General features: G+C 46.5%; 1 protein-coding gene across 10 annotated transcripts in view; it reads right to left on the bottom strand.

Annotated features, from left to right (window-relative positions):
- The window catches only part of TCF20 (transcription factor 20), a 131,758-nt gene extending 113,448 nt beyond the window's left edge, over positions 1-18,310 (bottom strand). For 8 of the 10 annotated variants that reach the window (XR_012835144.1, XR_012835162.1, XR_012835169.1 and 5 more), the window contains exons 1-2: positions 18,032-18,310; positions 5,342-5,452 (exon numbers count right to left, since the gene is read on the bottom strand). The gene's annotated coding sequence lies outside the window, so the exon portion shown is untranslated. The remainder of the gene's footprint in view (positions 1-5,341; positions 5,453-18,031) is intronic. The other 2 variants (XM_075750991.1, XM_075751031.1) reach the window with 2 other exon arrangements.
- Positions 18,311-27,677: the final 9,367 nt, after the last annotated feature.

Here is a 27,677-nt window from a genome sequence, read left to right as displayed (position 1 = left end):
AAACTAGATACACTGCGCACAGAGTCTTCGCTGCGGAGCCTCATGGTTGGTATTTCCACAGCTTCACAGACAAACAGCTTGGCTGGGTTGCTCTTGCTAGCCACTTCAACATAGGTGGCACAAACTCTGCCATGTAAAAGAAATTGAGAGCCCTGCTTTAAACTGATTGCAGGAATATACTGGAGTCTTACCCGGACTCCCGAGTTTGACAGCAACGTAATTAGGTCAGGGGATAGCTGTGCTGTAACAGATTCCTTGGACTTGGCTCTCTATCCAAGGTAGAGACGCACACGAATGCTGCTTCAGCTTGTATCTGCTCACTTGCCAGCAGCCTGGATTCTTGAAAATCTACTCCAAGTGACTAGTCCGTCTCAGATCGCAACTCAGGCCTTGATGTGGGCTCCCAGCTCCATACTTCTGGAACTGCCTCCAACAGCAGTGCTAAGGACAGCTGAGTTTGAGCTGCCTGCAGCTGAAACAGGCCTGCAATAAATGCCAGAGGAGGAGGAGGAGTAGAAGGGGGCAGGCTCTAGGCAGCATGTGCAAGGAAGGCACTTGTATTGATGCAGGCTAAGGTCATCCCAGGGACCAGGAGTTTGACACCCATGATTAAAGTGTAATCAAGAAACGTTTCCTGACAGTGAAGTCTATTAGGCTGTGGAACAGGCTCCCAAGGGAAGTGGGGGAGCCTCATCTGGCTGCCTCTGTAAGGAGTAATGGGACAGGCAGTAGAGAATCGAGCCCCAGGACTGGTGAGATGGCCTGATGGGGCCAGTCCCATGAGACGCTTCTTTCAGGAATAACACTGACTTAAAAAATTCCCTCCACCACTCCTGCGACATCCCCTCCCCAGTTCTGCCAACACTGCTGCTTGCAAGGCAGCACCATGGACTGGATCCTTATAGCCTGGGTTGTTTCACATATTTGGAGGGATGGGGCTTCTGATCCATATCAAGTCACTGATGTGTTTTACACCACAGTCCTACCAATGGTTGCATCCACATAACCAATGGGATGACAATGGCGGTACCATACAGAATGCGAGGTGGGAGGTGAGGAAATAGGAGTTTCTTAAGCTGTGCTATAGGTATCTTTATAATAACCCTGTGTGCATGAATTCATGCAAAGAAAGGCAGTGGAGGACGCGACTAGGATGGAGGGTGTTAACTAAACCATGATTTAGCATGGTCAGACCTGCATAATTGGACATGACCTAACATATATGGAAGTGATCTTAATTTACAGCAGAGAATCTCATTCTTAGTAATATATCTGACATCAGTTAAGTTTCTGACACACTGGCCCAGTATGAACTCAGTGGTTTAGATCTGAAGGACTGTCTCAGTTTTTACTTTATTTACTGTTTAGTTGCCTCCCTTAAACATTTCCTTTTTATATTTTTTGAATGGGTGAAAGATCAGCTTGGTTTTGAACTGTGCAGATCAACAGGAACACATATTTTGCCCCATTTAAAGCTAGCAGACACCAATCTTCATTTTTTGGGGGTTTTTGGGGTTTTGGTGGGGTTTTTTGGTTTGGGGATAGAGGGGGGGGAAGGAGGTGTTAAGAACATCACTAAGTTCAAAATTAATGTCTCCACTTGTAACACACTTCCCCCTCTCCCACAACGCTGGTTGCAGAAGCTACCCACGGCTGACACTAGTCATGAAGCTCCATATGGTTCTGCTTCCCTTCATTTTTCCTTAGCCTGACAAACTTTGGCACTGCTCAGGTTTTCCTGATCCTTAGGAAACAGGAGAGATTCCAACAATTTCAGCTTCTCCTTCCTTCGCTTTTACAAAGCTCCCACGGTGCCATCTAAGAAAAACCTAAAACCTATTGTAATGCCAAAGTGTAATGGCAAAGCATTAAAAGCAAATTTGTCTGAACATCACTGGTGCTATCGAATTTTTCATATTGCGCTTCGCATTGTTAACAATTACTTACATTGCATTAGAGTTGAAGGACCTCAGTAACACCAGGGTCCCTCATGCTCAGCGCAACGTACACGTACAGCAACAAACGTCTATGCCTGACTAACAGGCTAGTAAAGTTATTTTATTTAAGGTAGAAAGGCTTCAAAATGAAGTATCATTTTAAAGCACCCATGAGTTGACAACAGTTTGTACAATTATCACAAACCACTCAAAGAAAGCTTCCAGTACACCCGGGAAGTAACCATGTACACAGCAAGTACCCCGTACGCACCATAACTCAGCAAGTGCTTTTTGCAGCTCCTTTCTACACTCAGTCATGAAGGATATAGATCATTACAGCCTCCAGCTATAGAGCTTTAGCTCACAGAGTAGCAGCTCACACTTTTAGCTCTGGAGATCCCCAGTTCAATCTGCTGCATGTCAGCCAAGAGGGCAGCTGTCATATAATTACAGCCACAACTTTGCATGTGAAAAAGTAGGGAGAGCTAACAGAGATCTTATTATAGAATTCTGGTTGCAACCTGCTGAACAGCTCCCTATTTAAAGTAACTTCTTGTAAAGAGGAGGGAGAGGGGGGGAAAAAAGAAGAAGAAAAAAAAAAAAAGTCTTCCAACTCAGCTTCCCAATTCTCTCTGTTTTGCAGAAGAAATCAGTGCTTCTTTGCAAAGTCTTTTGTTACAAATGCATATGTATATTAGATGAAGCACACAAGCGCAGAGCCAGGAATAAGGCTCTAGCCTCTTATGTGTCAAAAAAAAGAAAAAGAAAATTCTCATGGCTGCAACCAAGACTCTGAAGTCCAACAAGGCATCGTAGTTTCTGTCTGAACTATAACCATTCACCAGCAGCCAAGCCATTTGCCTATGCAATTTAAGTATTAAGTTCAACAAATCTTAACTCAGTTATATCTTGTTTTCTTCACTGTACATACAAGTTCTCAGGGAGACTTAACAAAACAGAGAATCCAGGAGGAGAGTATGTTTGAACTACAAAGGTACAAACTATGGCAAAAAATTCAGTCTCAAATGAAAAGATAATTTAATGAGTACAACACAAAACAATTAGACCAAGTTTCCTCTTATCCGTTAATCTTACTGCAGATCCTTCTGCACACACAGAGCAATTTTTGAGCCAAACTTTTTTTCCAAACCAAGAGGTTCAAAAACAGAATTTGAAGCAATGTAATCCAGTTTTAAAGAAACATTAGTTTTCCCCCAACAATTATTCTAGAAATCTGTCTTTCCTCAGTAAAGCTATTTCAGGCTTAAGATACAGATTAAATTATTTGCAGAACATTCTCCTCTCCTAGACAGTCCCATCCATCCATCCATGACCCAGCAGCACAGAACCTGTGGGTCTCCCATTACCTGGGGCGAATCAACCACTTTGGACCACCAGCAATCGATGGGAGCTAACTCTCCAACTTCCTGCCAACTACTTACCTACTTGCAAAATACTACTTGAAGTAGACTGATCTGACTTAAACTGTTCAGTATGCACGAACACAGACTTGCTGAAACGCATCAGTTAGTTCATGCATGCTCCATCAGGGGCCCTTCAAAACTCCCCAAAACACAGTGCTGTGCTTCCGATAGGATTTGAAGTACCACCTAGTAGACAGCCAAGCTGGAAGGTGTTCAGATGATTTCTAACACCAAGTGCAAGCCTGCAACAGTTAACTCCAGAATTCACTAACACTTTGTATTTAAAGCAGCTGAATTCTCTGGCAACATCCTTTCATCAGCCTCCTTTCTGAAGACCTGTTTTCATTTGTCTCAGAGGGCCTTCTGCTCCTCACGTCAAGCAAGGCCTACCCAGAAAACATGCAACCTACCTGACCATCTCCCTCCCTTTAGCAGAGGGTAAGGGAGAGAATCAAGGATACAAAGCCCAGTTTTGAAGAAAGCTATGTACAGCTGCAGCAGCACAGAAACATTTGGGTCTGATTATACACACGCAGCAAAACCCTGGCTGGGCTCATCACACAGAAGGGACCCATATAAGGTTCACCTCTCGCTCACCTACTGCAACCAGGCAAAGCTCATGAACGTCTGAACCACACTTGTTGCAGACATCCAATGAAAGCAGTACAACCCTATGCAGAGCTGACTGAAATGAGACACCGTTATGCTATTTTCTGGTATTATTTCTGTAAATTTAGCACTGCTAAAAGGTTCCAGACAGACATTCTCTGGAGACCAAAATCCTTTGCCTACCCTGAGAAGATATGCAGAGAGAACAGCAGCAAAACATAGATGTGCTTTTCTCATCTCTCCCAGCCTGCCAAGGCTGAAATGACTGACAAAGGTCCAAAATGAGGGACACACATAAATTATTAATATTGCACTAGTAGTCTTGCTATTGCTGTGACAGTCTAAAGACTTAACAGAGGCAGGCTCTGCAGGGAAATATTACTTTACTTCAAAATCATTCATTCAGGAAACTTACATACTGAGGAGAAAAGAATCATTCTGCAGCATGCTCTGTCAAACCCCTCAGCTTTAAGACCCTTCGTTTCTACAGCAAAAGCAATTTTAACAAGAACAGGAAATCAACATGAAGCGTAAGGCACTTTGGATTTCAAGTGAGCAACACTGGAATAGCATTACTTCCGGACACAAACTCTAACACATATCTTCTCATGCCTGCCCTGGAAAGTCCATCCCACTTCTGTGAGCCAGATAAGTGTTTTGTCTCTGCAGCCTCTCTGCTGAAATAGCCAAGTGGCATACCAGCAAGAGGGTAATGGCTAGCCACGCGCTAGCAAGTGGAAGGGAGCCAAAAAGCCACTTCAGTTTCCCACTTGGGCTGCAACCTGTGCTTTAAGCCCGTGCAAAGCTCCAGATTCATATTCTCTCCAGCCTTTTATTTCATTCCAGGTCTCATGCTGTACCTGCTGCCACAGCAGCCAAGTACCCCTAAGCAGCACACAGAGATGTGGCTTCCTACTGATCTATTTGCTTCCTCTCCCCTGTTGCAAGGGGAACAGTTTATGCAAGGGTATTACTCTGTTTTACATTAGTTTCTAGAACTGGGACAAATGACCTGAACTTTGACATTTCTGAAAAAAGTTAAATTATTCTCATCTTTCTTAGAAATCAGAATAGATTTATTTTTCATTTAAAACATCAAATTTCCCTCCCAAAATATCTGAAGTGGTTACTGAAATGTTTTCTTTACCAAAGCCCTGCAAAGCCTCAAGATTATTAATAACATTTTGAATATAAAGAGGCACAACATTGCTCCATAACAATAAGAAGAAAGCAAGCAGTCAAATTTTCACACAATAAAGTAATTAATTTTTAAAACTAATACTTTCTATTAAAAATTCTTGCATTTAACAACCCAAAAAGGTTTCTAATAACTCTGTACACTGATGGGGGCAAAGAAAAAACAGTCCCTACCCCCAGCTGGATGGCATTCCTCTCTTTGGATGCAATGTGGTAACATTTGATTGACGCATCTGATCCATTCCAAAACTCCAGGCGATGTTTTAATCATCAATGGGCAGAATCCTATTAATTTTCAGGGAAAAAAAAAAATAGAAAAACAGAGTAGAATATGGAGGCAGGACACAGAGCACCTGGCGTTTGTCTAGCAGATCCAGCTGATTTAGCTAGGTCCATAATAATCAACAGATTAAAGACTGAGTTGATGGCAGAAACTCCCATCTACCAGTATAAGACCCCTTCTTCCCCTCCACCCTCTTTCTGCCATCTCAGCTCAACCCAGTCTCCCAACACAATCTGGAACTTTAGTCCCATACCAAAGGAAATTAAATAGGAATACAGAAAGGAGTGGAAAGAGATAAACCAGGGTAAACAGGGGTAGCACAAAGAGCCCATTGGCATGTAACCAAAAGCCTGCACAGGCCCTTGCTACAGCAGAAAACAGGAGATCAGGCACGTAGGAGGAGATGGCAGGAGAGCAGATGCGAGAAGGTGAAGGTTCAAGTGGTCCCTGAGCTTGGGGGTAAGAAATGGCAGCAGGCAGAGTGCAGAAGCGAGCCCCAGCATGCACAAGCTCAGCCTCCAGGAGCAGCAACATACCAGGCGACCCTCTAGCTTGCTGTGATAGGCATTTTCATTACTCACAGGCATGGTACGAGAAATATAGTGTGTATCTTCCACATTAAACAAAGCTTCCCAGTCCGCCCATAAATTCATTTTGCTATCAGCCAAACCCAGATCCACCAATATCAACCGCTCTTGCTCTCAAACAAGCCTCCATTTACAGTCTCACACCGAACAGTTGCTGCTGTTTCATTTCAGCACTGATGAGCACTGCAAACCCTCAGGACCCACCAACATAAGAGGTAGCACAACTCTGAGAGGAACTGACCCATTCCAGCAGTGGCCAGAAGGTCAGCATCGTCAGTGTGAGCCTTCCAGCGAGCCAGCTGATGCATCAGACCAGCCTATGTCCCAGTCAACTGACCTGGAGCTGGGCGCTTTCCCACTACAAGTGAAAACCTGGCTGAATGGTCAGCAGGACAGCTGAGAAATACTCCTGGTCTAGCTGGCTGGCCACCTGTTTGGAAATGTGAGCTACACAAAGGTCTCCAGGCACATCAGTCAGCCACCTGGTTGTTCCTTACATCTGTTCTGTGTTCCCAAGTTTTGGGAGGATTAGCAGCAGAGAAGAGCTGGATGGGGAAAAGTAGAGAAGGCAACAACAAGCTGATGTTCTGCAAAGGGAAGGGAGCTGCAGGCTGAAGATGGGATCTTACAGTAGGAAAAGTGGTTGCTACAGTGTGGAGCAGGAGCTGGGGGAAACAGGAGGGGGCTGTTAGCAAGAAGAAGGCAGGCGAAGGCATGCCACCACGGGGAGCAGGAAGGGCGTGTAGCCCAGAGATGCTAAATCAGGTATCGCCGCCAGAGTCTTACACCAGCCTTAAAGCCTCTACCGCTGATCGAGAGGCTCTAGGCTCAGTAACAAGCAGGATCTGCCACAGGCATGCCCGCCTGGCAGCTTCCAGTAGTCATTTAAGGCATTTCAGGTTCAGATCATTAAGTACCCTGAAGATAAGGACACAGACCTTGAATTCGACACGTGGTCATGTGCAGCTCACACAAGGAGAGAAGGGCACACTCCCAGCCCCGACAGGGACTGCACAGCTGCAGCTCACGCCTCCCTTAGGCTCCTCAGAGCAGGCAGCTGCACACCCAGCCAGCCTGCCTTTGTAACCAACCCCCCTGCCCGTCAGGAGGGCCTGAACCCTGGACCATCAGCAGTGAAAGCACAAACCTCCACCTCATGCTCTAAATAATTAAACTCTGTGGGAGCAGCAGCAGACTCATAAAACTCTTACACAGACCAAGGCAGCCATTAACGTGGGTCAAAGATGAACGCCCTATTTTTTTTAAGTGTGCTTTGATGCGTGGGGAGAGCGGTGAGAGGAGATCTTCATTACCCTCTCTGGTACCTGATGAATTTTTCCTTTCCTGGCTATCAACACCTCCTACTTCCACCCAAACCCCATACTGCTGGCAATCATCTGGACAGCTAGAGACAATTAGAAGGTGTGTTTGGATGACATCTGTGCTAGCCGGTCACCTGCAGGTAAGGAAGCAAGAAGCCTCACTGAGCAAAGCCACGCTCTACCAGAGGCTCAGCTGGTGCTTATTACGAGGTTTAGGTTTCACATGGATGCCACCGGGTGGAATCCCAGGGCTAGCGTGATGCCGAAAGTCATGCAAACCACAACCTCGCACATCGTCTCCCCTACAGCAAGGCACGGAGCAGAGCACAAGCCAGTAAAATCTGTTGGGATTATTAGCTTGGGCTCGGAGCCAGAGCTGGGAGCTGCCGCAAGGGCAGGGAGGCTGCCTGCAGCCCTGCAGGTCAGCGGGAAGGAAGTGGAAGTCCCCTGACAAGCAAGGAGAGGCAGCAGGCAGGAAAGGCAAGACGCAGTTGAGAAAAGGTCATAGAAACGCTAGTCTGACCCGCCCCTTCTGGCCTTAAAATACATACACACACGTGCGCGCGTGAGCTTCTTACTACTCTGCTTTGTTCAGACATTTTAAGGAGAGCTCTGCTCTTCCCACTCCCTTTGCATTCCCCCAATCCACACCAGTTCTGGAAATGGTTATTTAGGTTTTCCATCAATGAAACCCTCAGCTAGAGAGAAAGGAGAACAGACTTCTTGACTTGTTTCAGGGAAGGAGTCACCACATCGACACAGAAAACTCCCCCAGCAGCACACAGGGATGTTGGATGCTCTACCAGCAGTGCCAATTCCAGCCTGCACCAGCCAAGCCAGTCTGTTTTCTCTGCTCCACATGGAAGAGAGGCTACAGACTGGAAATGGCTCCAGGATCTCTGCTACTGTGCTAAGAAAGTGGCTGTTGTAGCAAACCCAGCTTTTATTTATTATTTATAAGTAGCCCTGATAGATGCCCCTTTTTTCAGGACCCTAGGAACCTTCTCCCAGCAAACCTCAATGCTTGCACTTTCAGAGGGAAGTTAAGAGCTTTACACATAACACCAGCACTCATCTTTCCTAGCGTGGCAAAAGCAGCAGCTGTTACTTCCATTATTCTTGGAAATAAGGGGGGAAATAGCTAGGACTCTGAAGCCTTGGCACCTCTTCCCTCCCACTGTTTGGCTACTAGAGCTAAGTTACTATTCAGGGCAGAAGTGCTCAACAGGGCACACATTCCAGGGGGCTGAGCCATCCTGTGTGGCCAGGCTCAAAATGGCAGACAGCAATGAACAGGATAATTAGAAAGTACGACAGAAACCGCAACAAAAAAACAAGCGGCTTCTATTACAAGAAACGGTTCCATGGCATGGTTAGATCCATCACCCCATATGCTGGGTCGTGGTGGTGCCTCAGGAGCCTGCTGCTATTATCTGTTTGCAATCACATTTCAGCCCGTCTTTCTGCTTAATGCACGAAAAGCAGAGCTAATCAGATTCGCTCTCTCTTTCTGCTTAATGTCTCCAGTTCCCAAGCATGCTCTGTACTGCTTCAACTGATGTTCAACTAACACTAGCCAGGAGCATGCAGTGCAAGAAAAAAAAAAGAAAATAAATGGAACTACCTATTAATTTTAGTCCTTCTTTCCACCTATTACGTCTAAAATTCCTTCTACACTTGAGCTTTGCAAACAAGAGTCAGGAAATTCCCGCTTCCCTCTCTACACCACACCCGGCTCATGTATGAGCGAGTTCTCTTCTCCAAGCTGCTCCTCCAGTGGTATCTGGGCAATTAATTATAGCACAGACTTATCAGGCTTTTCTCTCACTCTCTGGGACAGCTTTTTTAAATATTTCCTGGCTAGGAACCTCCACAGAAGGATGTCTTCTGCTGGCACCGTAATAGCCCTTCTTTGTTAATCTATCTGAAGTGACCATCACATGCTCTCCTACTCCCTTCTCTCCCCGGCACTATTTAATTATTGCAGTCCTACACGGGAACTCTAACATGCCCTCGGCATTTCCAGTCTGAGGACAAACAGGGCCCTGGAATGGCTGCTTCTTTCACTGCATTCCTTTGCACTCCACAGGGCAGCTGGAGCATTGCTAGAGCCAGCTATCATACCTGGATCTTCACTAGAACGACAAACGCAAGAGCAGAGAAACCCCCAGACTGGGCAGATTGCATGAAAATTCAGCAAAGAGAACCAGGAAAAGACTGGCTCACAGAAACACCCATCATCGTGAGCCAGGTTAAACAGCACAGGAGGAGAGTCACCCATTACAAGCACAATTGAAGATTTGCCAGAAAAACAACAACAACAACAACAAAATAATCAGCAAGTATTTACAGGAGATGAGAAAGAGATGTAGGTGGAAGACAAAAGTGCCAGGATACATATCTCTATCCAGGAGGAATGAAGAAAGGAACACTACAGAAATGGAACCCCAGACAGTCCCTGCATCTATACACATCCCCCAGCTAATACCAACTACATCAATCAGAACAATGGCAGCTCCGGAGAAGACCCCGATTATCCAGCTCCTTCACTAACATCTTCCCCAGAGGCTGCACACATGTGCAAGGGGATGGAAAAACCCCATACTTCTCAATGAGATTTACAACATTTTCTGTATTGCCCCCTCTCTTCTAAATGTGTCTTTAAAAAAAAAAAATATTGCAGCTGGCTTATAAGTGTGTCAGATTTTAAAAAAACATATCCTTGAAAACAAAGACACTTTGTACTCAGCATATCCAGTGGCACCATTATTTAATACCAATACACTGGTTCTTTCCTTTATTCACCCCATCCTTGGAACACAAATCCACTGTAACAGCCACCCAGTGTATAATCTTACTATGCAAAGCAACAGAACCCTACGATAATCTTTCTCTTGCTATAATATCGTCACATACCAACAAAAAGAATTTAGACTTAAATACTTTAAAAAAAACCAACCAACCGCAGTACAACACAAAACAAACCTCTAACAACTCTGAAGTTGGAGCAAATTCCCTCATCCCTCCCTACTACTTTATGTGAAAATGGCTGCACAAACATTTCTAATTTGTGCACCACATCGATTGCAACCTGCCCTTCCCACCAGGTACAGCAGCTCAGTCAGTCCATATATGCACAGGCTCACTGCATCCCACTGCCTCTGGCACACTGCTCTTCACTGACATCATCTTCACCTCCATGCTGTATAAAATCCACCAGACAGACACGATATCTGCTCCATTAGCCACAAAGTAATCACTGTAGGCCAACAGACGCCTCTATCCAGTCTCCCAAACGCACACTCTGACCTGCACCGTGCCCCTGCTAAGTAGACACTTGGGTATGCATCTCGTTAGGTGACACTTCCCCCCTTCCCCACAGTGAGCAAGGGCTAATGCAGATACACCAATCCATCAATGGCAAAGCCAAGGCAGAAACACTGTTCATGCTGGTCAGCAGAAGCAAAGTTCGCCTCGGCCAGTTCCTGCAGAGTCTGAGCTTCAGCACACCCCTGGCTTCATTGCATCCCCAGAGCAAGACAGCACCATTCTGCAATACCGCAGCAAGGCCTTCCCAATTTCTGGTGGTGTCTGAAAATTAGTTAGGCTGCAGCACCTGGAGCAACTGCAAGTCATAGTTCAGAGATGGAGAGACCTCCTCCTGGTGCCGTGGTACCCAACTTCAGGCCTGGCTCACCACAGGCATGCAGAAAATTCTCCGGACATTTCCCAGCCCTTGCCATTTGTCCCAGGCCTCAGTCCAAACGGCCACCAACACCACGTTTGGGGAAGCTCTTTCATGAACTCAGCCTACAGCAATCTCCTCAGGCAGTCTCCTTTTGCCCTCTCATAGGGGAGGGTTATAGCTATTTTTTGAGCCCTTTAATAATAATATATGAGCCTAATAATAATAATAATTCTTAGGCTCATAGCAATGCACTGTTAGCAACAGGCTCTTGGGAACTACAGTATGCCTCTTACTGCAGATGCAGCGAAACTGAACCTTTTCCCTTTTTTCCCCTTTTGAAAATACTGTTTGGGAGTCAGCATCTGGAGGCACATGAGTATATCCAGGGGAAAGAATGAGAGGAGCGGAGGGGAAGGGAGGGACCTGAAAATGAAGGCTGAGGGTGAGGTTTCACATTACAGTTGAACCAGGCTAATAGTTCACTGCTGCCAAAAAAGGGGGGCCCCCCATTTCCACCTTCCTTTCATTCCCTACCTTTCACTACCGGCAAAACAAATCTCACCCCTCCCGCACAGCAGCTCTGATACTAGCCTGAACCCGGTGAGCAGGTTCAGCTCTCTGTCCCAAGGGAAAACTATTCACTTTTTTTATATTTTTGGGCACGTCAGCTTGCAGAAAGCTGAACAAGCTGGATCTGTTTAGCGCCACAGTGGGCACAAGGCAAGGAATACAGCCACAGAGCCACAAGCAAGGCATGACCGCCCCTCTTAGAAGGAGCAAGCGGTTAGATTGGTTCAGCCACGGCAAGAAAATCCATCCTTATCCACGTGAAAATGAGTTTCACCCAACAAGTATATCGGTCAGCACAAAACAAGGGACCTAGCTGAAAAGTCTGCAATAGAGGTGTTTGCTAATAATCTTAAAACAGGGAGTTTTTACCTATTATTGGGCTCTACCTACCAACAGCATTTCTGAACTGGATGATGAAGGCAGCCGTGTAGGTAAAGAATGATGTTAAAACCGAGCAGACCCAAACCAGACAGAAATATGAGAGGTACTGCAGGATTTCAAATAATAATGGTGCCTATTTGTAAATTGGAGCCTGTTATTATCAGACAAGATGGCTGCCTTCATCACTATGCTCAGATATGTCTGTTTTCATTACAAACTTAACAATTAGTTTCAGGGTGCTCTTGATAAAACATTTCTCTTTCCCCATCAGCTTCTACATCATCAGATGAACAAAAATAATGCAGTTCTTTTCGATTAAAAAAAAAAAAAGCCCATATTACTCCACTGTCTTTATTCCTCTCCACCTCCTCTGCTCAATTACTAAAAGCAATTTACAGACAATAAATGTAACTTCACAGCTGCCTGTATGAAGTATTCCCTTCATTTTATAGATGAGGTTACAGGCTATACAGAAATTAATATCAGCAAGGTCTACTTCAAAGCTGGATAAGCAAGAGGAATAGATGAACTCTTAAAGAATACAGATCATGCCTGTACTCTAGTAAAACCAGTAATAAAGAATTAAAGATGTTACCATTTGGATATAAATTCCTTTAATGTATCTGCTTAAATACAGTAACAAACACAAGCTTGTTCTGAGGTTTTGCTTGGTTTTATTCTGTTTTTATTAGGAACAACATCATGAGATTTCAGATTTACCACTCAGCATCCCATAGACCAAACATGCTCACTTTACTAGTAAATACATGCTTAACTGCTAACCTCTTGGACTCAGAGAGGGTCTTCCCAGTTGATGCATGATCACCAGGAATCTGCAGCTAGAAACTCTGTACACAATTTTAATTGATGAAGATAAGCAAGCCAGAGTCCAACATTTTCTGCCGTGGCCTCGCAGGCTTTGGCAGGGCTAGGAGAAGCAAGAACCTACATCTGTTATTAAAATCACCAGCGATGACTTTGAAAAAGCACCAGGAGTAGCAACACTAAAGGAAAGAAAAAAAATGCAGTTTTGTGCAGGCACTCTTCTGATGATAACTGTTCCTTAAGGCTTAATAAAAATGCACAGCCAACTTTTTTTCTTCCACACATTAGCAGAGCTCAGAAATAGCACCTGAGTCTAGTTATACAATTCAGTGGGCCCGGCTTCTCCCAGGAAGAAAACACCACCAGCATGCAGGTACTCCAAAGGCTGAGTCATCTGAACAGTCCCTTCAAGGGAAAATAATCCTATTAAGAATCGGGGTGTTGGTATTGAAGACAAAAAGGAGTGTTAATTTTGGCACTCCTTAATTACACTGGTTCCACTCTGTCCATTTACTACCAAATCTAACATCTGCATGTTAGCAAATTCACCATGCTCCTCCATCCATCCCCAAGGTCCTTTCCTCACACTGTGCTCTCTTTAGTCAACAACTGCCTGTCATCACCCATACGTTTCCTTATTCCCAACTAACACAAACTACTATTTGTACAACCACAACGCTTGGAAAACTAATTTAGGATTAAGGCCTTCATTTCTACCTTGCATACAAATACCAAGCACGCTTAACTCAACAGGGTGTTGTGGGTTTCTGTGCTGTGACTAGCTTAAAACCAAAAGCTGTATCATACACGCATCAAAAAACAGTTAGGCTTCAAGATGGACCAAAAGGATTTAGACTTGTAAAATCTCTCACACAGGGAGAGCTGATAAACACAATAACATTTCTAGCAGAGCTGCCATTTTCTGCTTTTTCACTGCAGCAAATACAGGTGTTTGCACCCACTGATACTTATGCCTTTTCGCCCAAGCCTGCAATGGCATCACAACCTTGTACTAGCACCCAAAATGTAGCTGCTGCAGAAAGCCCCTGCCCCAGCAAGCGGTAGTCCATACGCAGAGCATGCAACCGACACTGCCCTTTCCAGGCAAGATCTGGGGTGTTCATGCCAACCCATCAAGCTCCAAAACCTCCCAACAGCTGCACAACAGCAGGAAGAGAGAGGCGACCTAATGGGTTTGAACAAGTAGTCCTGCAGTTTAAAGTGGCACCCCGATGTTATCAGCAATGCTACAGGAGTTCAGAACTCGACTCCTACCATGACCCCAGTCCAGTGGCCCTCATCTACTCCGCCTGAGGACAGGCCACAGCACTCCCCCTTCCCCTAAACCCTTCCAACCGGGATGGACTGGGAAAGAAACCAGTGGCTCAGGGTGAGAATTTTATTTCTGAGGTTGGCAGATCTGTTGTGGAGACTGATCCACTGATATTTTTCTAATATAAGGAACATATAAGATGCCTAGAATTTGATAGCTGCTTTTTAATTAAATTGAAATAAGTAAATCACAGCCTGTTGCCATGGAGAATGAGCAGACACAGCCTCTTGACTCCAGGGCAGGATCAAGCAGGAGAGGCAGACAAGGCTGTGAAATTAAAAACACCTATTTTAAAGCAAATGGTCTTGATAATTAGCAAAAAACGTGGCATAGGGAAATAATATAACCATATGGCAGGAAGTGGTTTTCAAGGTGAAATACAAAGCTCTTTTAAATAAATGAATAAACTGCTGGAGCTGCTGGGTCACTCACAGAATCATATACGTAGGATTAAACATGATTTAAAAAATACACCAAAAATTAGCAATTAGCTCTTCTTTCATTTTCCTGCCTATAGCCTGCATGTGTCTGTTCTTATTTTTAAGGACTTGCTTCAAGCGATTAACGTTTGCACCTATGTGCAGCTACCAGAGAGCCGTCAAACTCACACGTTTTCAAAAGCCTTGAGGTTCACCCTGAAGCGAGAACCAAGTTTATGGGATATAAAACCTTTTATCTTTTACTCAGTGTCATTACACAATCCCAGCCAGGTCATCAGACACTAATAATCATTCCTGAATCTGTGCATCCCCGTTATGACTTCCATGACAAAGTGACTTTGGAGGGAATTTGCCCTCCGCGCACCACATATCTGATCCCGCACTACATCTCTCAAGAAGCGCAGCTGGGAGACAGTCTGTCAGGGGGAGGCAGCACGGCCTTCGGCACAAGCTTGGCTGATGGACAAGAGCCTTGCATGCTCCCTTCCCAGTTTGTCCAGAGCACAGGGCATCAAAATATTCCACCCCTTCCTGCTTCCAGCCTCACCTGCTGTCAGCCCACCCCTGTCAGAAAAGGCTGCCCAGAAAGAAAAGGCTGGATAGTTTATGTTGCTCCTATATCACCTCTGTACCCTTCTGCTCTGCTCGGATCTAAAAGGTCTGTAGCAAGGAAACTCTCTCATCAGCATTTCGAGCCCAGCCAGGGCAAATCCTAGCAAGACTGTCTTACAATTTCCAGTGAGCATGTAGCCAAAGTGCATCAAATTCGTAATAGCTTAAAAATACTTGAAATAAATTGTACCTGATGACTCACTTGCAAAAATGTGCTGTACATTTTTTTGAAGGGAAGGGACAGATGAACTAACTTTCACTTCAAGCCTCCCGTCCATTCTAGGGGAAAAGCCAACCTTTTCTCCTATTTTATGAAGACACAAGTTGTCAGGCACAGTCATTAGTCTTCCATGGCAGCTAATGACCCACATGAAACAAACTGTCAGGGTCCCAGTCCAGGCCCTCCTGACACAACTGGTTACATTAAAAAGCAGTCACATTCTCAGCCCTAGTCAGCAGAAGTTGAGCTGGCTATTGAAAAGTTCCCTTCTGTTCCCCACCACAACCAAGAAATATCCACAAAGGGAGGGGAGTCAGAATAGGAATCTTGGGAAAAAATGAGCAATTAAAATCAGTATTGCCTGCTTTCACAGTTTTGCCCGGTTTTGGAGCATTCACTACTTTAACTGAAGTCACACTACATAAGATTTGTGGTTTTCATTAAAAATAAACTCCAGGTCCAAGTCTGCATGAAGAGATGCATAAACTTGCAAATCTGGTTCAGCCTGAAGGACCCCAACGCCACTCCTTAAAAATGCTGGGGTGGGGGTGGCACGAGCGGGCTAACTTGTAGTCTTTGAATGGTTGAGGCCGACCGCAGTGTCTGCCCAACCTCCTTGCTCATGCACCCCCTTTCTTTCCAAAGCCTGAAGCGAGAGGAGCTGTGAAACATCTCAGGACACATTAGCTGCACTGGAAGGTGTTACGCACCCTCGGCATCCCCTCTCTCCACAGCCTTCCCTGGCATGCAATCAGTTCCCTACTGCTTGAACCACAGTCCTGCCCCATCGCCTGAACACAAATGGCTTCGCCGGGGCTGTTTCTGCCCTCACAGGCACTGGGCACCCAGAGGGCTGCAGGTGGCTTGTTTCTCCTCACCTTGTAGTTTTACTTATGTTTAATTTTGACTTAAAGAGAAGAGATTTAACTCTATTATCAAGGCCAGCCTAGCATCTCCCTCTGAAAGGGAACTGTGGTTTCTCCTCTGTCCCCACAAGCCAAGATAACCGTGCAGGGGAAGACTCCTTCCGAGGGACACTCCCAGTTGGACAGAGCCAGGGTTAACGGGCACCTGCGTTAAGACTCAAGCCAGGCAGCTGCTTGGTGTATGAAGGAAGATGCTAGCTGTGCCCAGGAGCAGATTATTTTCATATCACAGCAGAGAGGGTCATGGGCCAAAGATAAATTTCAAGAGAAAAAAACCCAAACCCTCACACATAAAACTGTTCCCTTCAGCAGCATCACACTGTTCCACACGCACAAAGAGGGGAGAGCGCTTGCATGGCTGAGTCCTCTGCCCAGGGTGTCCACAGCCCCCCATTCCCATCACTCGTGCTCTCCCCTTGCTCGCTCTTCCCCAACATCCAGCCTGTCCCTGTGCCGCCCCAGCTCCCTGCAAGCTCCTCCTGCACCCCCAGCCCATCTCCCCAGGACCCCCTTCTCCTACCCACAAACTTCTCCCGACCTCTGCATCCCCAACACCCCTCCCAGCACCACACTCTCAGCACCTGCATGCAGCAAAACCAGGGGGGAGAGCACTTCCCAAACAAGAAGCAGCTTCAGACACCAGCCTCAACGGGGTATTTTTCACCCAGCGGCGGGTCTCGCCACACCACTGCCTGGGCTCCCACCGGGAGTTTCCAGCTGTAAACCTCGGTGGCTGTGAGGCCGCTCGGTGTGGCACATGTGCGCACCCCCGCCGCTGTCAACAACTTCCACTCACAGTCCCGGTGGGCAAGTCCCGGGTGGGTGAGGGGCTGCCTACCACCGCCAGCAGTAATATGGCTTGGGAAAAGCAGCTCATAAGAGGGATGGCGCTTTAACAAAAATAAAGATCACCTTAATATTCTTCTTAACAGCAAGAAAGGTCACGACGTGTTGGTCCATAAGTGGGGGGGGGGGGGGGAAGATGGGCAAAGGGAGGGGAAGGAGGGGGGAGGCAATGCACAAAACCGCACGGCGTTAACTGTTTGTTCGCCATAAAAAGAAAATAATATGAAAGAATTAGAGGTTAACGATGGCTGCACGCAGACAGCCGGACAGAAACCCACGCGAGGGGCATAAGCGACAGCCTGCCGCAACCATCAGCGATTCCCCCCGCTCTCAGCAGCCCCAGAACTATCCCGCTGCCCCCGCCGCCGGCAGGCCCGGCTGCCGGAGCCCCCCGCGCACCGGCGTGGAGGCGCCTGTCCTTCACACGCGGGGAAGGCGGCTGAGGAACGCGAGACGCGAGGGCGGCGGGTCCCCCTCCCGCAGCGTCCCGTCCCCGGGGGGCGCGGGGAGAGCTCGGGTTACGGGCCGCTTAAAAACAAACCCCCCAGTAAACACCTCATACACCGGGGGAGGGGGGGGGAAGAAGGGGGAGGGGAGGGCAGACAGACCCCAAGAGATAAAAAGTCACCTCAGAACAAATAAGGGGGGAAGAGGAGAAAGGGGGGTAGAGGAGAAAGGGGGGTGCCGGTCCCCCTCCCCGCCGCCGCCCCCAGCAAGGTGAGACCCCCGCCCCGCCCCCAGCCTCACCTGCCCCCCCTCCCGCGAGGTGGGGGGGCGCCCTCGCGCGCAAGGTGAGGCGGGCGAGCAACCGCCGTAACGGCCGCCGCTTACCTGCGGGGGCCGGCCCTCAGGGTCCCATGGCAGCCCCGTCCCGCCCCGTCCCGCGGCGGGCAGAGGGGCTCCCGATTCTTTGTTGCGCGGAGAGGAGCGGGTACGGATCCTGTCAGCTCATGTGACGCGGAGGGTTCGGTCTCCGGGGCTTTTCCTTGCTGGTTTTTCTTCCCCTCTCCCCTGCCCGCCCTCCGCCGGCGCTCAAGGCAGGCCCCGCAGCCGGGCGCGGGTCTCAGGCCCGACTGGCTGCTGGCAGAGCGGCGGCGGGGGAGGAGGAGGAGCCGCCGGCGGGGCGGGCTCCCTCGGCAGGGCCGGGCGCGGAGGAGGGCTCTGGCATCTCACAGCGCTGCCTGGAGGGGGAGGGCGCTGCCCCGGGTCCCTGCGCCCCGTCGTGTGTCCCTCCCCTCCCGGCTCCCGCTCACGCCCCCGTTTCCTGAGAGGAGGCGGTGCCGTGGGTCCGCCCTCCCTCCCCCGAGGCTTCGGTGGGATCGGCCTCTGCCTCGGCCCGGCAGGCCCCGCTCCGGGGCGGGAAGGCTCTGCTCCTCGCCTGCTGCGGCGGGGGAAAGGGAGCCGCGGTGGGCCTCGGGACAGCCGGCGCCTTTCCTAGAGAAACGGCTGCCGGCCTCCGCACGGCTAGTGGGGTGTTGCAGGGGCTACAGGCGAGGCAGGTAGGCAGGGGCTTCCCCGGCCTCCTTTAGCGTGGGTAGGAGTGGGTAAAACGGACCCCTGAACAGTGGGCTTGTTCCCCTCCTGAGGCTGCTGTTGCTGCGCTTCGGGCCCTATGCATAGGCCTGGGCCTGCTGCAGCAGTCTGGAAAGTAAATAAAAATGTAATTATGTGCATTCTAGTTGGGGCTTGCAATAAAAGAGAGGAAAACCCCTCGTTTTCTTAAGAAGAGATCAGAGAAATAGCAGTACTGAGTCAGATCAGCATCCTGCCTCCAAGAGTGCTGAACCAACAAACCCTAAGAGACTGTCGGCTCCAACAAGCGAGCCATGACACTGCCCCAGAAGAATCCCCCATGACCTGGTGATCCTGTGGTCAGGCACTTCCCAACCCACAGCTGGGGTCTTCGTATTTAACAGCTTCCAAAAGATTTTTCTTCAATGTATTGTCTTTTTTTTTTTTTTTTTTTTGAACCATGTGAATTTTTTTTATCTGCTACATCATGCAGCAAGCATCCAGCTCTCTTCTTCAGACAGCGTTTAGTCATCTCCTTTTGTTTGCCAAGCTCTAAGTGAGGGGCAGAGAGAGATCACCTTTCTGCAGCTCTTTAGTGCCCCAGTATGCCATTTTTCTTCACAAGCCAAGTCTGAAAAACATTATACCTCCAAGCCAGGCCGTATGTAGGAAACATAGATGACATTTCTATCAGAAATGCAGACAGCTCAGAAAACCTCAGACTCCTTCATCAAATACAACCGCAAATTCAATGACCAGCTTCCCTGCTGCTCTGGTCAGTCCCAAGATTGCTCCTACTCTGGCATCAGCTTTCTAGACACCACAATTGACATTAAAAAATAGCACCCTGCAAGCTAGCGCATACACAAGAACCTACAGACCATAAAACTCTCTCTATAAAGTGGATGCAATAAGACCAGCAGCCATCCAAAACGCACCAAGAAGCTGCAAGATTCAGCCAGCCCTGCAGATATCATTGCACCTGCTCTGAAGGGAACACTGGTGATCTGCTTTATCCAGCAAGGTCACTCTTCCAGCGAAATAGATACAAATTTACTACAATAAAGATACGACGACAACAGCAGCAATTTTGGAAAATCACTTTTCAAGGGATCAAGGTTTATTTGGTGTTTGTCTAGTGCAACCAAAATTAACAAGGACTGGCAAAGTCTCTGACCGCATTAGCTTTCTGCAAATTTGTTTTTCTGCTTTTTATTTTACAGTCTCTACTATTGCGTTCCCTCCCATAAACACGTGCCCCTGATAGCGATAATATTCCATGCTAAAATCCACACATAAAATAATCTTTTAAATTACTATCTCTGAAAGATTTTTTTCCCAGTGCCTCTTCTCCTAACCTTCAGGCTCTCCCTTTCCCAGCTCATTACAGGAAGCAAATCCGCAGATGAAAACACATGAAATAGAACCAGATACCGCCAGAGCATCAAACATGAAATACGCCAGTGCTGTTCCACAGACAGCATAATCAATGCCCTTCCTCCCACAGCAAAACCGCCAAAATTCTTTGTTCCTGCACATACTCGTCCCAAATCTCTACAGTTCATCACTTCATCCAGCACACGAGATACCCCCACAGAAACCATCTGAATGAAACTAAATAATTGCTGCCTTAGAATGAGCGCACACAGTCAGCCCATAAAGGACAGAAACACGTACTCATCATTAGGAGAGTATTCGTCAGACGGCAACAACTGGAACCCCTCAATCCTTATCCCAAAGGAGACCTACAAAATGTTCCCAAAAGATAAAGCTTGGAATTAAAATATATAATCCCTGGATACTAAAGCTCGTGGATTTAACGGAGATGTTGCCTTCCTAGCCCGTTGCAGCCTCCCTGCTGACCTCTCCCTTTGTCACCAGCACAAACAACCCTGTTTCGCTAGTGGTCCAGCAGAGAACCAGCAGACTGTCAGTCACTTCTGCTCACACCCCCTTCCGCTCCATAGGTGCTCCTTTTTTTTCTCAAGTGGTCAAATTGATTAATATAATTAGATTAAACTAAGAGCAATTGTATCTAACCTGTAGTTAGCTTGAATATTGCTGCTTTCTGTCAGATCTGATAAAAGAGACCCTGAGCCCAAAAGCTTGTTTGCTTTTTCCAGTTCTATCAGTTGATCTAATAAAAGATATTACCTTTCACCACAAACGTTGCTTCCCTAGGATCTTTAGACCATCACAGCTACAACACCGCTTTTACTTCTAACATCTTGCCTGCTTTAACCAATTCTTCCAGATTCTCTTACCTGTGAAATAGAATATGATAAAATGTATTCCCTTTTGTATCAATTCTTACATTGTTTTCATACACATAATATCCAAGTACCTTCCAGGACTGCATTAGCAGCAGATCTGACTAACATCTGTCACATGGAGGGCTGGTTTTTCTTTTTCTTGTTCTTTCCCTAGCAAGAAAATGATGCATGGAGCAAAGTGTTTTGGTTTCATGAGGGTTTCTTTTTTTTTTTTTTTTTTCCTTTCCTCTATTCATGTTGCTCTGCATTTATACCAGAGAAAATGAGGACTATGGCAATTTCTGTGATAGACCTTATTTCCCAGAGAAGTTAATTTCAGAGTGTTGAGCCACACATAGAAAAATGTCTCCTGCACAAAGCAACATTTTAATATGTCATTCCCCACCAAAGAAAAGCTAATCCATATTCTTGACATTTTGGGACAGGAACTTCCTAAGGCAAGAACAGCATTTCCCTTTCTCCAGAAAAAGTTTCAACCCGTGATCCTCAGTATGTGACGTTCAAACAGATTGTTGCAGATTATTAACATACAGGCCGGTGCTCTATACAGTTATAAATAGGAAAATCTGGAAACCAAAAAGAGTAACTTGCCTTTTAATTGCACCAAGGCAGAGTATCATAGGACAGCTTGGAGGGGAAATGGTGGAGACAGACTATTTCATGCTAAAAACCAGAGAGAATTTACTTCTGTGTAAGGAATCCCACTGCTCTTCCTCAAAGAGGAACCCTGAACGATCCCATGTGTCTAAAAAGGCAGTAGGTCCAACATATGAGCTACTGAAAGATAGAATCTGAGGTAAAGAGAGGAATCATCTGTGCTCAAGCACTGAAAGCAGAAATACCAGAAGACCTCAGGGAGACAGTAGACAGCAGATTTAATATGTTTTTGCAATGTGATATGGCAGCAAAAATCATGCAGTTAATTTAATTTGGGGTTGTAAAGGCAGAGACCTCTTCTCAGAGATATAGGCAATAGTCCCATTTTTTAATATAGTGGTGAGACCGCAGTTTGAAGACATGTTTAGTTCTGGACAACTCAGTGCTAGCTAGATGTCAACAACTGGGAGGGAAATAAAAAAAAATAAAAAAAAAAGAGGAACATAAAATGATAAAAAAGCTGGAAGGGATTACAGCGTCTGTAGGTTGGCCAAATAACAACTGTGAAGAGCATCACGGGAATTGCGTATGAGAACTTCAGGGGTGCAGAAGCATCAGGGAGCGAGAAAGACTGTTTAGGGTTGTCTGAGGGAGTATAAATGGTACAAATGTAAATTAAATTAAGCAAAGGAAACATTAATCTACAAGACTGCAAGACAGCATCCCAGAGGAGCTCCCATCACCTGATTCACACAAGACTGGATGGAGCAAAGCGCACAAGAAACCACTTAAGAAACCCTGACTGCAGGAAGGGATTAGATGAGGACAATATGCCTCTGGGACCGTTTAACTGCCCACTAACTGGGACATCTGCAGAGCAATAGGTCTCAGCCCAGTACATGGTGGAAACTTTCCCTTCTCTACGCCATTGCTGGAGACACTTGTAGACCAAAATAACCATACCGAGTTCCAGCAGGTAACCATGGAAGGAGGGAGTGAAGGATTCAGAGGGGTTGGGGATGTGTGTGGGGTGCGTGTTATCAGAATTTTACCACTGGGATTTTCTTCAGAGGCCACTGGCTCATTATCTGGTAAGAACAGCAGTGATGGCACTCCTGTGTTTTAATATTGTCACCTCAATGTTCCCTCAGATTACACAGACCTTTGAGTAGATGTCCTGGGCAGCACTTACCTCTCCCAAGAAGTCTGTGGCATGCAGATACAGCAATTAATTGGAATGAAAAAAATCAGAGGCTTTATTATTACTTAGAGGGATGAGATCAAGATAAGTCCTTTTTCTAACACAGGAAAGCCAACTTGAACTTGTGCCCATAACACCTTTACATCACACTGTGCCGTCATATATTCTGGCCTGCCTGTCATACAGAAAAGGAGACTCGGCAGTATCATATATTCCTCCCAAGCAAGGGCTGATATACCATGTTGCTGCTTTATCCTGGATGTGCCACACACACATTGCTGGGGACGGGGGGAAAGCCAAAAAAAAAAAAAAAAAAAAAAACCCCAAACAATTTTCTAAATGTTCTCTAAGGGGGTTGAATGTCTTATTTGGGCTATATTTTTTAAACACCACCCCTTAGGGAGGCATGTACAGTGATAATTATCAGTCTAACCATACACGAAGCACACAAAGGTATAGTGCCCCATAACTGTTGACCTTAAATGGCCTTTCTCTACATAGAAATGTCATGATCTTCATGAAGGAAACCTTTCTGCTTATTTATTTAAATGAAAAACACCGGCTAACACGCATGAGCATAAAGCAAATATAATTGTACTAACATTTGGGTTTGAGATAGTGTTGTAATGAGTTGCTGAAGCATATGCTAAAATTAATTCATCACACCTCTCTAGTTTATCATGAACCTCTGACTGTTTCACTTGCACTCTGCCTAATGGCCCATCTTTCTCAGGACAACATATTTTACAAACCTTTCTGTAATTTCATGCTCTTACCTTGCAGGCTATGTTTAAAAAAAAAAGAAGAAAAAAAGGAAGTGTTTTCTCCCTTGTTTTAAATGTAGCTCTTGTCTAAGTGCTAGGACAGGCACTGTCAGCTCTGAAAATTCAAGATTAATCAAGCAATTAAGGATTGATATCTAGTGACTTATCATGACTGGAAATGAGAGATGCTGCATTCATTTAGCTCTGCAAGAACCCAAAATAGCTAACCTGATTTTTATGGACAGCAAGATTATTTTAAATCTTTTGGGGAGGAGAAGAGTCCATCTGCGTTTTGCACATTCTTTAGCAGAGGGCCGGCCTGCACAGAGGGCCGTGCCAGAAGAGCTGCTGTACTTCAGATTCACACCCTGCCTTGACCTGAACAAGTCTGAAAGCATATAGAAATCCCGAGAGAGCAAAAGTTGAGCTGAAGTTTTACTTTCTCTTCCCCATGTGCTAGCGCAGCGCAGCCCTGCTTGAATAAACAGCCCAACCGAGCAGGAATTACATCACCTCAAAACTGTGGTTTCCTTTAAACATTAAAAAGAATGGCAAGCATTTCCATTCACGTAATTATCAGCGTTATCACCTCTCCTCACACCTCCTTCTCCAGCCTCTAACTGTTGGGGTGGTAGGAACTTCCCTGCCTCCCTTCCAGGCAAGCAGACTGAGCCTTTGCGATTCAGCTGCAGCCATTTGCTCTTCCCTGTCTAAACCCCCTGGACAAGCTCAGGAACTTCTTCAGCAGCCAGGAAGCCTTTATGTGGTGGATGGGCAGCAACTCATCACATTCCCTCCATAAACATTTATTTGGGGAATTATAACATACATAATTGGGCTTTCCATGGTAATTTGGCTCTTACGAGCTTTCCTTATTGCCAAAATGGTGGATACCTCCGTAAAAAAGAGCAGTGACTTCTGCAGCTCTGCTACCTCAGCAAACGGACGTCAGCCAGGCAAATGTGAGCCTGATCAAAACGTGCATGAGAAATCAAAACTGAAAAACAAAGCGCTACAGAAACCAGTGCTGGTGACTTAGGAAGAAACTCCCCCCCCCCCCCCAAACTATAAGGAGCTCAACAGCTCCTACTTACACAGCTACTGGCTCCTACCTGGACAATGCGATACAAATGAGAACATAGGGACCTGAACTTTGTTCCTGACTTCACCTCTGACTATCTGCAATTTTGTAAAAGTCGTTTAACCTCCTGAGTCTCCATTAACCTCCTGAGTCACTATTTTTCCATGTATGAAGCTGAAACGTCGTACTGAGCCTTGCAGGGACTTTTGAAAGATTTGATTTTAATGGCACGTGTCAGTGCTAAAAGCACCGTTAGCAGCACTACAGGGCTAATTCCCTCACAAGGGAGGGAAGCTCACTGTGGTACAGGTATGTTGGGTACAATTATTACCCCTGGAAGTGCTCGGGTATCATTGCATAAAATTGTAGGCAGACAAATCTTTCACATGGGATAGAAACCAGAGGCCCTGACTGGTTATTAAAAGACATTAACGTTTAGAAGCAGCCCATATGTTAGCTTTTCCATGTTCACCCTGTTCCAATTTGGATAATTACGTTCTGACTCCTTAAAGCAGGGTGGCTGACCTGCCTGGTCCTACCAGCTGGATTTTCAAATCTTCATGTGGCCCAGAGCGATGCAACACAACCCACGTATTTCAAAGAGCTGAAGGAAAAGAGGAGGTCCAGGAGTTCATTGGCTGGTGAGGAGAAGGCGCCCTCCCAGAATGGGGGAGCACTGGTGTGCGGGCTATGGCAGCCCTCCCCTCCTGCCTAAATGTTCCTCACCTCAGGAGCTGACCACGTGCCCTCCTGTGTCACTTCTCACAGGAACTTGCCCGGGTATTGTCAAAGAGCCATTGTGCTTTGTCCCCAGGTGGCTGTGTCGTTGCAGCACCGGTGCTGTGGACCTTGTAGATCCACAGCTCGTAAAGCAGGCTGGCAGCTTAAAGGCCTGGTTATTAACAGTGAAGTACCTAGTAACATATTAGTTACTAATAGTAACCTGCATTTCTATTTTATTATTAACAAAGAAAAACATTTTATCCCTGACAGTAAGTGGAGACTGTTTTACCCTAGAATCAAGCAAGAGGAGATACTGAAGGTTCACATTTTCCTCTTCCCTTGGAGATCAGGTAGTCGCTGGTGCTCTCTGACCTTCTCCTTTTTTATTTATAAGCTCTTAATGATACTTCACTGTGGATAGCAAATCTTTACCACCACAGAATCCCAAAACACAGAAAGAGCGGAATCTGAGCCCTCATCAGCTTCCTGACACAGCAAAGAAGAGGAGCAGCATATGCTGCAAAGGATTTTTCCACCATTGATACACAGTAAATTTTCCCAAACTCAAGATAAGATGCTGTTCCCAAACGGTGAAAGAAAGTGGTGGCAGCTCCATGCAGCCCCCAAAATCTGGCCAATTTTGCATTTCAGATGCCAGTCTGACCCAATGATCATGTCAGCAGCCACTCACCTATCCCTCTCATGGGCAGCACTATGCCAAGATGTTGGTATCTGATGAAGCTATTTCTCCAGGCTTCATAGATGCAAAGGAGGGGAACCTGTCCTGTCCCCATCTCTTCACAGGTGCTGGTGGCACCTGGGCTATGGCGCAGAGCTGTGAGGGGTGCCAGAGGTGCCAACCCCAGGGGCAGAAGCCAGTCATGGCGGGGGATGTTCTGCATGGCTCTAAGTGCCCACCTCCAGGAGTCTGTGGTCTGGGGGCTACCAGGGGAGCTGGCAAGGGGATGTGGGCAGGCAGGGGACAGGAAAGGGAGCAGAGAGGACCTAGGGCACCATCTGGTGGCTTCACTCACTGCCTTCCCTAAATCCCTGTCTCACAGGGTCACGGTATTGCATGGCCAAGAGCTGAAGAAGCACTAGGTCTTTCCAAGAGACAGCCCAGCCAGAGGAAGAGACCCCTGCCCTTGGCCCCGACTTGCACAGCTACAGAGTACTGCTGGGTGGGACAGCAGTGCAAACCAGAACAGTAATAACCATTTCATTTGGTGCTGGTCAGTCAAGCACTGCCCTTGATAAAACCGGCCCTAGCTGGGTCTTTAGACACTATTGCCATACAGACGATTAACAGTAGTGACACAGCCCTAAGAAGGAAAAAGAAGACCAGACAGACAGAAGCGATGAAGGAAAACACTTTGCTCTACACCTTGGACATACATTTCATTGTCATTATCCACCACAACAAGGTCTTTCTTGTCTACAGAGAGAGGCAAAATATAGTTGGCACATTTCATACAAAAGAACAGTACCCATGCAAGAGCTTCTCTGCGGAAAAGGAACCAACAAACCAACAAACTACACAAGTGCACCCAGTTTTTTGCCTTCTCAAACTAGGATTTACTGTAAAGCATTACGAAGGGGTGGGCTTAAAGGGACTAGATGACCTCAGTGTCACCAACACCCTCTGCAGCAATGTCAGCTAAGACAACTCCGTGAGATGATCACGGTGACAGACTGCATCTTTCAGGACCAATGGCTCCCACCTGGTGGAGAGGGCAAAGGATCCTAGTGCAAACACAGCACCTCCTTTAGAAGGTGGCAGGCACCACATTTCCACCTCGCACCACTGCTTACTTTGATAATGGGTCTCCACTTCCCTGCAATCCTGTCAATACAAAGGGATAATCCAACAACTGGGAATCACAGATTATACCACCATAACCTGAGAGCATGCTCTGTGCATAAGAGCACCGTGCTGGGGGAAGCAAGTGGAGCTGTGGCCCTTAGGGACACAGTTTTAAAGAGGAATCCGTTGTCAACATTCACTTTAAAGCAAAACGTGTAAACACAACAAGCCAGTCATCACCTCTCTCCTTTGTGGAGCTTAATTTAAGTGGATCCTTAATTTATCTTTTTTTTTTTTTTTTCCCCAATTGCTCAACACTTAAAAATGAAATCCTTTCCTCTTGCTAGTAATACTCATTTTCTGCATCTATTCTCATGGGCCATAGAGCCAGGTAAGACAAAAAGACCAAATGACTGCCTTTTTCCTGAACAAATCTCTGCTACAGAGTAGCTATACCAATATTATATAAATTACATTTCCTAGTCTCTCCTACCTGTGCCTGAAGGCATTTCCTCATACCTC

Source organism: Balearica regulorum, chromosome 1 (assembly GCF_011004875.1).
Source record: "Balearica regulorum gibbericeps isolate bBalReg1 chromosome 1, bBalReg1.pri, whole genome shotgun sequence".
NCBI lineage: Eukaryota > Metazoa > Chordata > Aves > Gruiformes > Gruidae > Balearica > Balearica regulorum.
Note: the sequence above shows the minus strand (reverse complement) of the source record. Positions and strands in the feature narration are given on the sequence as shown.